We start from the raw sequence: 13,225 nt of genomic DNA, 5'->3' as shown, positions 1-13,225 counted from the left end.
TGGAGGCGTGGGTTCGAATCCCACTCCACACAGCGCAGCACTATGAGCCCTCAGGGCGCAGCCAGGGGTGGGATTCAGCGGGTTCTCCCCGGTTCGGTGGAACCGGTTGTTAAAGCTATTGCTCTCATTTTTGGCACCATTAGCCGGCTCTCACTTTTGAAAATGAGATTTCAAATTTTGAGGTCTGCGGCAGATTCTTTCCGGCGTCCATGCTCCCGGAGGCCACTGCAACATGGCGGCGGCCAGCAAGGGAAGTGCGGGGGCCTCCGGGCTGCGAAGAAATCGCGGCGGAGCCGCTGTCCCTGTACCGGAGCACAGCCCGCTGCCACCACCGCACCGCAGAGCGCCGCCCGCTGCCACCACCACAGAGCCCACCTGCCCCAGCACAGCTGCCCCAGCACAGCTGCCCCTGCCCCAGCGCAGCTGCCTCTGCCTCAGCGCTGCTGCTGCCCCTGCCTCAGCGCAGCTGCTGCCCCTGCCTCAGCGCTGCTGCTGCCCCTGCCTCAGCGCTGCTGCTGCCCCTGCCTCAGCGCTGCTGCTGCCCCTGCCTCAGCGCTGCTGCTGCCCCTGCCTCAGCGCTGCTGCTGCCCCTGCCTCAGCGCTGCTGCTGCCCCTGCCTCAGCGCTGCTGCTGCCCCAGCACAACCAACCTGCCCTAGCACAGAGCCGCCACCGCACGAGCCTGGACCACTGAATGACCCCTGTGACTACTTCACCTGTGCCAGATCCCTTCCCAGGTAAGCTGAATTCGGACTGTAAGACAGACCCCCATTTGACACATTATTTTTTTTCCCCCTATTTTCCTACTGAAAATTGGGGTGTTCTTATGGTCCGTTGCATCTTATAGTCCGAAAAATACGGTAATTTATCCTGAGATTACAGAGTCTGCAACTTTTCTATCTAGCCAGTTAGAAGTGACTCATTGTAACACTTAGGGTACCGTTACACCTAGCGATGCACCAGCGATCCCGACTAGCGATATGACGCGGTCAGGATCGCTGGTGCATCGCTAGGTGGTCGCTAGTGAGCTGCTACACAGGCAGATCTCACCAGCGACATTGCTGGAGACGGGGATCGCTACTTACCTGTCAGACGCGGCGATCCTGCGTCCTCCCGCCCTGGGCGCCACAGGAAGCCCAGCAGGAAGTGGCCGACGAGGAATGGACCAGGAGCTTCTCGCGCGATCAGTGATAACCAGCGGGGGAGCCGGTCGGAGGTAAGTATCACATGCAGGGATATCGCTAGCAATATCGCTGCAACGTCACAAAATCGGTGACTTTACAGCAATATAGAATCATAGAATCGTAGAGTTGGAAGGGACCTCCTGGGCCATCTGGTCCAACCCCCTGCTCAAAGCAGGATTCGCTAAATCATCCCAGTCAGATGTCTGTCCAGCCTCTGTTTGAAGACTTCCATTGAAGGAGAACTCACCACTTCTCGTGGCAGCCTGTTCCACTCATTGATCACTCTAACTGTCAAAAAGTTTTTTCTAATATCTAATCTGTGTCTCTTCCCATTCAGTTTCATCCCATTGCTTCTAGTCTTTCCTTGTGCAAATGAGAATAAAGTTGATCCTTCTACAATGTGACAGCCCTTTAGATATTTGTAGACAGCTATTAAGTCTCCTCTCAGTCTTCTCTTTTGCAAACTAAACATTCCCAAATCCTGCAACCTTTCCTCATAAGACAGGGTTTGCAGACCGGTCACCATTCTGGTCGCTCTTTTCTGAACTTGCTCCAGTTTGTTGATGTCTTTTTTAAAATGTGGTGCCCAAAACTGGACACAATATTCCAGATGAGGTCTGACCAAAGAGGAGTAGAGGGAAATAATGACTTCACGTGATCTAGACTGTATGCTTCTGTTAATACATCCTAGAATTGCATTTGCCTTTTTTGCTGCTGCATCACACTGTTGACTCATATTCAGTCTGTGATCTATTAGTATACCCAAGTCTTTTTCACATGTGCTGTCACTTAGCCCTATTCCTCCCATTCTATATATGCTTTTTTCATTTTTATTGCCCAGATGTAGTACTTTGCATTTCTCCCTGTTAAAAACCATTCTGTTAGTTGCTGCCCACTTCTCCAGTTTATTTAAATCTTTTTGAATCCTCTCTCTCTCTTCTCTAGTATTAGCTATCCCTCCTAGCTTTGTGTCATCAGCAAATTTAATCAGTTTACCCTCAATTCCTTCATCTAAATCGTTGATAAAGATGTTGAACAATACAGGGCCCAGGACAGAGCCCTGTGGTACCCCACTTGAGACATTCTTCCAACTGGATGTGCAGCCATTTACGACCACTCTTTGGGTCCGATCACTAAGCCAGTTATGAATCCACCTAACAGTTGCCTTGTCCATTCCATACTTAGTCATTTTTTCAATAAGGATTGTATGAGAGACTTTGTCAAATGCTTTGCTGAAGTCAAGATATACTATATCTACAGCATTTCCTTGATCCACCCAATCAGTGATACCGTCATAGAAGGAAATTAAGTTAGTCTGACATGACTTATTAGTTAGAAACCCATGCTGACTCTGTTTAATCACTTCATTCTTATCCAGGTATTGACATACATGTTGTTTAATAATTTGTTCAAAGATCTTTCCTGGTATAGAAGTCAGACTCACCGGCCTATAGTTGCCTGGGTCCACCTTCTTCCCCTTTTTGAAGATAGGAACAACATTTGCTCTTCTCCAGTCTTCTGGCACTTCTCCTGTTCTCCAAGAATTTTCAAAGATTATGGAGAGGGGTTCAAAAATATTGCTAGCGATATCGCAGTGTGTAACGGGGTCTTTACAGACAATGGCGTTTACCATCTGTCTGCAGAACTAAAGTAATGAAAAAGAAGCTGGTAATTAGCTTTCAAATGACATCCCAATGTCCCCTCTGGCTTTACCAGAGGCCCCAATGTCTGATTTGGACAGCAGATTTGAAAAGACATTTTCAGTCTGGGGCAGTCTTGGGGGTTCTCAATCCCCTTAACTACTCTGCAGAAGGGGTCAGGCAAATCAAGCTTGGCAGGAACATCATCCAGGAGGCCACCTACATACAGCAACATCACTTGTCCCCCTGCTCCAAATGGAATTTGAATTCAGGGGGTCAGAGCCTGGCTGTCCATGGATAAAAGTGGTCCTTGTGGTGCAGGCTTGAGGGTGCACAAATGCCCAACAGAGCACCACACAGCCCCAAGAACTGCTCCCTCACCTCAGTCTGGTAATTAGCTTTCCAATGACATCCCAATGTCCCCTCTGGCTTTGCCAGAAGTCCCACCAGGGGCCCCAATGTCTGATTTGGACAGCAGATCTGTACTGAAGTCCCTGGTGGTGCAAACTCTTGTGTCACCAGGGAGCATGTCAATGTCAGCAGTCAGGATGGCCTAGTGGTCTAAGGCACTGTGTTCAGGTTGCAGTCTCCCGTGGAGGCGTGGGTTCGAATCCCACTCCTGACAGCAGCAGTACTGGTCCCTGGAGGTGCAAGCTGTTGTGCACCAGGGAGCGTGTTAAGCGTCTGCAGTCACCACATGTGGAGGCGTGGGTTCAAATCCCACTCCTTGACAGCAGCAGTACTGGTCCCTGGAGGTGCAAGCTGTTGTGCACCAGGGAGCGTGTTCAGCGTCTGCAGTCACCACGTGGAGGCGTGGGTTCGAATCCCACTCCTGACAGCGACAGTTTTTTTTTTTGTTTTTGTTTTTTTTTAAAGAAAAGAAAATAAACCTAGTGGCAGCATGTGTAATAACAGTCTCCAGGTCTTATAGCCTAATGTATACACCATAAATATTTATATGTGTGTCTATACAGTTGGTGTATATATGTGTGAGTATATTTTTTAGCCTTAAAGTTTTGATTCTCCATCCTCATTTCTTTCTTTTCCAAATCAAAAAAACACTCGTGTGAGAGCAATCTGCATCCAAAAAAACTTAGGGATAGGGACAATTTAGTGAGTACGTCGGGCTCCCTTAAAAGGTCAATTCACCCAACGAACAAGGGTGCTGCTCAGGGTGGATTGATTTAAATCACGCCGATTTAAATCATGATTTAAATCACGATTTAAATCAAAAGATTTTTTTCTATTTAAATCGGATCGATTTAAATCATGATTTTAATCATGATTTAAATCACTGATTTAAATCAAAAGGTTTTTTTTTAATATAAATCACGATTAAAATGAGAAGTGAGAGCAGTGTGCATGTGCGCCCATAGTTACACGGACGAAAGTAGGGGCAACGATCTAACGCCAGGGTGAGGGGGGGACCCCAAAGTAAGTAAAAATCTTTTTTGTTTTACTATATGGCAATAGGTAGGTGTTTAAAAGCAGCATGTCTTAATTGTATAAACTATTAATAGCCTCCACATTTTGTTCATACTGCCCCTTTATTTCCACACTTCTAGCTTGGTTTCAGTTTTGGTTTAGTTTCTTTTTCCCTGCATTCAGTTGACATGCCCAAACTTGTTGGATAGTCAGCAGTACTTGGCTCAGGCTGTAGTAACATCAGCAGTGCTTGGCTCAGGCTGTAGTAACAATCAAACTTCATAAGTGATCTGTGTGAGCCATGGCAGCAGGTCGTAAGAGAGACCCTATTTGGGTTCATTTTGTTGAGATGCCAGCAGCAGATCTTGGAAAGAAAGGTGCAAGAGCAAAGTGCAAATACTGTCAAAAGGATATCCAAGGACTTGTTTGCCGTTTGAAATCACATTATGAAAACTGCAATCAAATGATTTAAATCAAAAAAATCTGATTTAAATCAAAAAAATCTGATTTTTTTGATTTTTTTTAAAAAATTCAAGATTTTTATCCACCCTGGTGCTGCTTGCTCGTCGGGTGAGATGGGCAGCACGATTATTATCATCTAACACGCTTTCCTAGGATAATCTGCCAACACAAATCTCTTCTTGAATGGACAATCGTTTCTTAAATGACAATTTATGCTGATAAAAAAAACCAAAAGCTCTAAATTAGGAAGGAGGCTGGAGGGGGGGGCGTCAGGGACTGGAGGGGGGAGACAGAGGCTGGAGGAGGAAGTGTGGTGGTGTAGACGGGGCTGCGGGAGGCTGTGTGGTGCTGTAGAGCGGGTTGCGGGAGGCTGTGTGGTGGTGTAGAGGCCTACAGGGCCACACAGCCCCCTGGTGTGACTTCCCGAGTGCCATGACAGCTGACTGTATATACATGTTTACACATACATGTATGTACATGTGCCATGACCGCTCCTTAGACCATACATACATGGATTGTCACTTACCCAAACCGAGGATGAAGAGGCTTAGCTGCTCCACATGATGATGGTGGCCGGAGAGCTGTGTTCCTCCATAGCGATGTCGTCCATTAGGCAAACTTGGTGTCCTTGTCCCGCCAGTTCTTGAGCCAGTTTAGTGTCCACGATGCCTTGTTACCTATTGGAAAAAAAAGGGAAAAGGAAATTATTGAATTTTGACATAGAATAAAAATTAAGTCCTATGAATTGTACTGGTACATTAACCCCTTTTTCTACGAGCGTATATTGCCAGCAGAGACACAGAGAGCGGGCGACTGCCCCAAGTGTTACCTACTGAGAGACAGAGAAATAAAAAAACAATAATTAATAAGGGAAATATTGCATTCATAATTAGTGTTCACAGCAGAGTGACAACACAGCCCCCCTAACCCTCCCCTACCCCACAGGGAACGCCTGTACCCCGCCATGCCCCCCACAGCTGTGCCCATACACTGTCCTCACCTCCCCCTGCAGGGACCCCCTGTCTCCCACGCAGTGCCCCCCACAGCTGACCCCAAACACTCTGCAGGGACCCCCTGTCTCCCACGCAGTGCCCCCCACAGCTGACCCCATACACTCTGCAGGGACCCCCTGTCTCCCCCGTAGTGCCCCCCACAGCTGACCCCATACACTCTGCAGGGACCCCCTGTCTACCCGCAGTGCCCCCCACAGCTGACCCCATACACTCTGCAGGGACCCCCTGTCTACCCGCAGTGCCCCCCACAGCTGACCCCATACACTCTGCAGGGACCCCCTGTCTACCCGCAGTGCCCCCCACAGCTGACCCCATACACTCTGCAGGGACCCCCTGCCTCCCCCCACAGCTGACCCCATACAGGCATACAGTTACCGGCCGGCAGCTCCAAGGTTCAAATCTGGCGCTCAGGTGACGTCATTGTTGCTGCAGTTAGACCGAGAAAGCAGGGGGTGGGCTCGGAGCCACGTGACACAGAGCCCGGCCGCCCATCCCCCAGCCTCACTGTACTGCAAGCCAGGGAGAGACTGTTTGTGTGCTGCACGGCGCTGGCTCCGCCCCCCGAGCCAGGGGATGAGTCACAGGCAGCTCGGCGTGTCACACGACTCCTCCCTCTTCCACCTTCTATGCAGGCCGGATCTTGGTTCCCATAGCACAATGACCCTGCCCACCGGCCAGTCACTGCCGCCCCTCCCCCACCACTAAGCGATCTTACACAGCAGCACAGAGCCAGGGAGGAGATGGGAGATGACCCCGCACCACACAGCGGAGCACTATGAGCCCTGGGGGTGCAGCGCTGACCCCGCCCACGCCGCACCACACAGCGCAGCGCTATAAGCCCTGGGGGCGCAGCGCTGACCCCACCCACCCCGCACCACACAGCGGAGCACTATGAGCCCTGGGGGCGCAGCGCTGACCCTGCCCACCCCGCACCACACAGCGCAGCACTATGAGCCCTCGGGGCAGTCTCCCGTAGAGGCGTGGGTTCGAATCCCACTCCTGACAGCAGCAGTACTGGTCCCTGGAGGTGCAAGCTGTTGTGCACCAGGGAGCGTGTTCAGCGTCTGCAGTCACCACGTGGAGGCGTGGGTTCGAATCCCACTCCACACAGCGCAGCACTATGAGCCCTCAGGGCGCAGCCAGGGGTGGGATTCAGCGGGTTCTCCCCGGTTCGGTGGAACCGGTTGTTAAAGCTATTGCTCTCATTTTTGGCACCATTAGCCGGCTCTCACTTTTGAAAATGAGATTTCAAATTTTGAGGTCTGCGGCAGATTCTTTCCGGCGTCCATGCTCCCGGAGGCCACTGCAACATGGCGGCGGCCAGCAAGGGAAGTGCGGGGGCCTCCGGGCTGCGAAGAAATCGCGGCGGAGCCGCCGTCCCTGTACCGGAGCACAGCCCGCTGCCACCACCGCACCGCAGAGCGCCGCCCGCTGCCACCACCACAGAGCCCACCTGCCCCAGCACAGCTGCCCCTGCCCCAGCACAGCTGCCCCTGCCCCAGCACAGCTGCCCCTGCCCCAGCACAGCTGCCCCTGCCTCAGCGCTGCTGCTGCCCCTGCCTCAGCGCTGCTGCTGCCCCTGCCTCAGCGCTGCTGCTGCCTCAGCGCTGCTGCTGCCCCTGCCTCAGCGCTGCTGCTGCCCCTGCCTCAGCGCTGCTGCTGCCCCTGCCTCAGCGCTGCTGCTGCCCCTGCCTCAGCGCTGCTGCCTCTCCCCCAGCGCAGCTGCCCCAGCACAACCAACCTGCCCTAGCACAGAGCCGCCACTGAATGACCCCTGTGACTACTTCACCTGTGCCAGATCCCTTCCCAGGTAAGCTGAATTCGGACTGTAAGACGGACCCCCATTTGACACATTATTTTTTTTCCCCCTATTTTCCTACTGAAAATTGGGGTGTTCTTATGGTCCGTTGCATCTTATAGTCCGAAAAATACGGTAATTTATCCTGAGATTACAGAGTCTGCAACTTTTCTATCTAGCCAGTTAGAAGTGACTCATTGTAACACTTAGGGTACCGTTACACCTAGCGATGCACCAGCGATCCCGACTAGCGATATGACGCGGTCAGGATCGCTGGTGCATCGCTAGGTGGTCGCTAGTGAGCTGCTACACAGGCAGATCTCACCAGCGACATTGCTGGAGACGGGGATCGCTACTTACCTGTCAGACGCGGCGATCCTGCGTCCTCCCGCCCTGGGCGCCACAGGAAGCCCAGCAGGAAGTGGCCGACGAGGAATGGACCAGGAGCTTCTCGCGCGATCAGTGATAACCAGCGGGGGAGCCGGTCGGAGGTAAGTATCACATGCAGGGATATCGCTAGCAATATCGCTGCAACGTCACAAAATCGGTGACTTTACAGCAATATAGAATCATAGAATCGTAGAGTTGGAAGGGACCTCCTGGGCCATCTGGTCCAACCCCCTGCTCAAAGCAGGATTCGCTAAATCATCCCAGTCAGATGTCTGTCCAGCCTCTGTTTGAAGACTTCCATTGAAGGAGAACTCACCACTTCTCGTGGCAGCCTGTTCCACTCATTGATCACTCTAACTGTCAAAAAGTTTTTTCTAATATCTAATCTGTGTCTCTTCCCATTCAGTTTCATCCCATTGCTTCTAGTCTTTCCTTGTGCAAATGAGAATAAAGTTGATCCTTCTACAATGTGACAGCCCTTTAGATATTTGTAGACAGCTATTAAGTCTCCTCTCAGTCTTCTCTTTTGCAAACTAAACATTCCCAAATCCTGCAACCTTTCCTCATAAGACAGGGTTTGCAGACCGGTCACCATTCTGGTCGCTCTTTTCTGAACTTGCTCCAGTTTGTTGATGTCTTTTTTAAAATGTGGTGCCCAAAACTGGACACAATATTCCAGATGAGGTCTGACCAAAGAGGAGTAGAGGGAAATAATGACTTCACGTGATCTAGACTGTATGCTTCTGTTAATACATCCTAGAATTGCATTTGCCTTTTTTGCTGCTGCATCACACTGTTGACTCATATTCAGTCTGTGATCTATTAGTATACCCAAGTCTTTTTCACATGTGCTGTCACTTAGCCCTATTCCTCCCATTCTATATATGCTTTTTTCATTTTTATTGCCCAGATGTAGTACTTTGCATTTCTCCCTGTTAAAAACCATTCTGTTAGTTGCTGCCCACTTCTCCAGTTTATTTAAATCTTTTTGAATCCTCTCTCTCTCTTCTCTAGTATTAGCTATCCCTCCTAGCTTTGTGTCATCAGCAAATTTAATCAGTTTACCCTCAATTCCTTCATCTAAATCGTTGATAAAGATGTTGAACAATACAGGGCCCAGGACAGAGCCCTGTGGTACCCCACTTGAGACATTCTTCCAACTGGATGTGCAGCCATTTACGACCACTCTTTGGGTCCGATCACTAAGCCAGTTATGAATCCACCTAACAGTTGCCTTGTCCATTCCATACTTAGTCATTTTTTCAATAAGGATTGTATGAGAGACTTTGTCAAATGCTTTGCTGAAGTCAAGATATACTATATCTACAGCATTTCCTTGATCCACCCAATCAGTGATACCGTCATAGAAGGAAATTAAGTTAGTCTGACATGACTTATTAGTTAGAAACCCATGCTGACTCTGTTTAATCACTTCATTCTTATCCAGGTATTGACATACATGTTGTTTAATAATTTGTTCAAAGATCTTTCCTGGTATAGAAGTCAGACTCACCGGCCTATAGTTGCCTGGGTCCACCTTCTTCCCCTTTTTGAAGATAGGAACAACATTTGCTCTTCTCCAGTCTTCTGGCACTTCTCCTGTTCTCCAAGAATTTTCAAAGATTATGGAGAGGGGTTCAAAAATATTGCTAGCGATATCGCAGTGTGTAACGGGGTCTTTACAGACAATGGCGTTTACCATCTGTCTGCAGAACTAAAGTAATGAAAAAGAAGCTGGTAATTAGCTTTCAAATGACATCCCAATGTCCCCTCTGGCTTTACCAGAGGCCCCAATGTCTGATTTGGACAGCAGATTTGAAAAGACATTTTCAGTCTGGGGCAGTCTTGGGGGTTCTCAATCCCCTTAACTACTCTGCAGAAGGGGTCAGGCAAATCAAGCTTGGCAGGAACATCATCCAGGAGGCCACCTACATACAGCAACATCACTTGTCCCCCTGCTCCAAATGGAATTTGAATTCAGGGGGTCAGAGCCTGGCTGTCCATGGATAAAAGTGGTCCTTGTGGTGCAGGCTTGAGGGTGCACAAATGCCCAACAGAGCACCACACAGCCCCAAGAACTGCTCCCTCACCTCAGTCTGGTAATTAGCTTTCCAATGACATCCCAATGTCCCCTCTGGCTTTGCCAGAAGTCCCACCAGGGGCCCCAATGTCTGATTTGGACAGCAGATCTGTACTGAAGTCCCTGGTGGTGCAAACTCTTGTGTCACCAGGGAGCATGTCAATGTCAGCAGTCAGGATGGCCTAGTGGTCTAAGGCACTGTGTTCAGGTTGCAGTCTCCCGTGGAGGCGTGGGTTCGAATCCCACTCCTGACAGCAGCAGTACTGGTCCCTGGAGGTGCAAGCTGTTGTGCACCAGGGAGCGTGTTAAGCGTCTGCAGTCACCACATGTGGAGGCGTGGGTTCAAATCCCACTCCTTGACAGCAGCAGTACTGGTCCCTGGAGGTGCAAGCTGTTGTGCACCAGGGAGCGTGTTCAGCGTCTGCAGTCACCACGTGGAGGCGTGGGTTCGAATCCCACTCCTGACAGCGACAGTTTTTTTTTTTTTTTTTTTGTTTTTTTAAAGAAAAGAAAATAAACCTAGTGGCAGCATGTGTAATAACAGTCTCCAGGTCTTATAGCCTAATGTATACACCATAAATATTTATATGTGTGTCTATACAGTTGGTGTATATATGTGTGAGTATATTTTTTAGCCTTAAAGTTTTGATTCTCCATCCTCATTTCTTTCTTTTCCAAATCAAAAAAACACTCGTGTGAGAGCAATCTGCATCCAAAAAAACTTAGGGATAGGGACAATTTAGTGAGTACGTCGGGCTCCCTTAAAAGGTCAATTCACCCAACGAACAAGGGTGCTGCTCAGGGTGGATTGATTTAAATCACGCCGATTTAAATCATGATTTAAATCACGATTTAAATCAAAAGATTTTTTTCTATTTAAATCGGATCGATTTAAATCATGATTTTAATCATGATTTAAATCACTGATTTAAATCAAAAGTTTTTTTTTTAATATAAATCACGATTAAAATGAGAAGTGAGAGCAGTGTGCATGTGCGCCCATAGTTACACGGACGAAAGTAGGGGCAACGATCTAACGCCAGGGTGAGGGGGGGACCCCAAAGTAAGTAAAAATCTTTTTTGTTTTACTATATGGCAATAGGTAGGTGTTTAAAAGCAGCATGTCTTAATTGTATAAACTATTAATAGCCTCCACATTTTGTTCATACTGCCCCTTTATTTCCACACTTCTAGCTTGGTTTCAGTTTTGGTTTAGTTTCTTTTTCCCTGCATTCAGTTGACATGCCCAAACTTGTTGGATAGTCAGCAGTACTTGGCTCAGGCTGGAGTAACATCAGCAGTGCTTGGCTCAGGCTGTAGTAACAATCAAACTTCATAAGTGATCTGTGTGAGCCATGGCAGCAGGTCGTAAGAGAGACCCTATTTGGGTTCATTTTGTTGAGATGCCAGCAGCAGATCTTGGAAAGAAAGGTGCAAGAGCAAAGTGCAAATACTGTCAAAAGGATATCCAAGGACTTGTTTGCCATTTGAAATCACATTATGAAAACTGCAATCAAATGATTTAAATCCAAAAAATCTGATTTAAATCAAAAAAATCTGATTTTTTTGATTTTTTTAAAAAATTCAAGATTTTTATCCACCCTGGTGCTGCTTGCTCGTCGGGTGAGATGGGCAGCACGATTATTATCATCTAACACGCTTTCCTAGGATAATCTGCCAACACAAATCTCTTCTTGAATGGACAATCGTTTCTTAAATGACAATTTATGCTGATAAAAAAAAACCAAAAGCTCTAAATTAGGAAGGAGGCTGGAGGGGGGGGCGTCAGGGACTGGAGGGGGGAGACAGAGGCTGGAGGAGGAAGTGTGGTGGTGTAGACGGGGCTGCGGGAGGCTGTGTGGTGCTGTAGAGCGGGTTGCGGGAGGCTGTGTGGTGGTGTAGAGGCCTACAGGGCCACACAGCCCCCTGGTGTGACTTCCCGAGTGCCATGACAGCTGACTGTATATACATGTTTACACATACATGTATGTACATGTGCCATGACCGCTCCTTAGACCATACATACATGGATTGTCACTTACCCAAACCGAGGATGAAGAGGCTTAGCTGCTCCACATGATGATGGTGGCCGGAGAGCTGTGTTCCTCCATAGCGATGTCGTCCATTAGGCAAACTTGGTGTCCTTGTCCCGCCAGTTCTTGAGCCAGTTTAGTGTCCACGATGCCTTGTTACCTATTGGAAAAAAAAGGGAAAAGGAAATTATTGAATTTTGACATAGAATAAAAATTAAGTCCTATGAATTGTACTGGTACATTAACCCCTTTTTCTACGAGCGTATATTGCCAGCAGAGACACAGAGAGCGGGCGACTGCCCCAAGTGTTACCTACTGAGAGACAGAGAAATAAAAAAACAATAATTAATAAGGGAAATATTGCATTCATAATTAGTGTTCACAGCAGAGTGACAACACAGCCCCCCTAACCCTCCCCTACCCCACAGGGAACGCCTGTACCCCGCCATGCCCCCCACAGCTGTGCCCATACACTGTCCTCACCTCCCCCTGCAGGGACCCCCTGTCTCCCACGCAGTGCCCCCCACAGCTGACCCCAAACACTCTGCAGGGACCCCCTGTCTCCCACGCAGTGCCCCCCACAGCTGACCCCATACACTCTGCAGGGACCCCCTGTCTCCCCCGTAGTGCCCCCCACAGCTGACCCCATACACTCTGCAGGGACCCCCTGTCTACCCGCAGTGCCCCCCACAGCTGACCCCATACACTCTGCAGGGACCCCCTGTCTACCCGCAGTGCCCCCCACAGCTGACCCCATACACTCTGCAGGGACCCCCTGTCTACCCGCAGTGCCCCCCACAGCTGACCCCATACACTCTGCAGGGACCCCCTGCCTCCCCCCACAGCTGACCCCATACAGGCATACAGTTACCGGCCGGCAGCTCCAAGGTTCAAATCTGGCGCTCAGGTGACGTCATTGTTGCTGCAGTTAGACCGAGAAAGCAGGGGGTGGGCTCGGAGCCACGTGACACAGAGCCCGGCCGCCCATCCCCCAGCCTCACTGTACTGCAAGCCAGGGAGAGACTGTTTGTGTGCTGCACGGCGCTGGCTCCGCCCCCCGAGCCAGGGGATGAGTCACAGGCAGCTCGGCGTGTCACACGACTCCTCCCTCTTCCACCTTCTATGCAGGCCGGATCTTGGTTCCCATAGCACAATGACCCTGCCCACCGGCCAGTCACTGCCGCCCCTCCCCCACCACTAA

General features: G+C 49.6%; 1 long non-coding RNA gene and 2 other non-coding genes across 4 annotated transcripts in view; all 3 read left to right on the top strand.

The window, feature by feature from the left end:
• Positions 1-13,225, top strand: part of LOC141077453 (uncharacterized) — a 128,769-nt gene that overhangs the window by 44,518 nt on the left and 71,026 nt on the right. The gene's annotated exons all lie outside the window — the stretch shown is intronic.
• TRNAL-CAG (transfer RNA leucine (anticodon CAG)) lies at positions 3,366-3,448 on the top strand. The gene has a single exon. It is a non-coding gene; the product is annotated as a tRNA-Leu (tRNA).
• Positions 10,163-10,245, top strand: TRNAL-CAG (transfer RNA leucine (anticodon CAG)). Its single transcript has one exon. It is a non-coding gene; the product is annotated as a tRNA-Leu (tRNA).

Source organism: Dendrobates tinctorius, unplaced genomic scaffold (genome assembly GCF_039654945.1).
Source record: "Dendrobates tinctorius isolate UK_male_01 unplaced genomic scaffold, ASM3965494v1 ptg000452l, whole genome shotgun sequence".
Classification (NCBI taxonomy): domain Eukaryota; kingdom Metazoa; phylum Chordata; class Amphibia; order Anura; family Dendrobatidae; genus Dendrobates; species Dendrobates tinctorius.
This window is presented reverse-complemented; position numbering and strand designations above follow the sequence as displayed.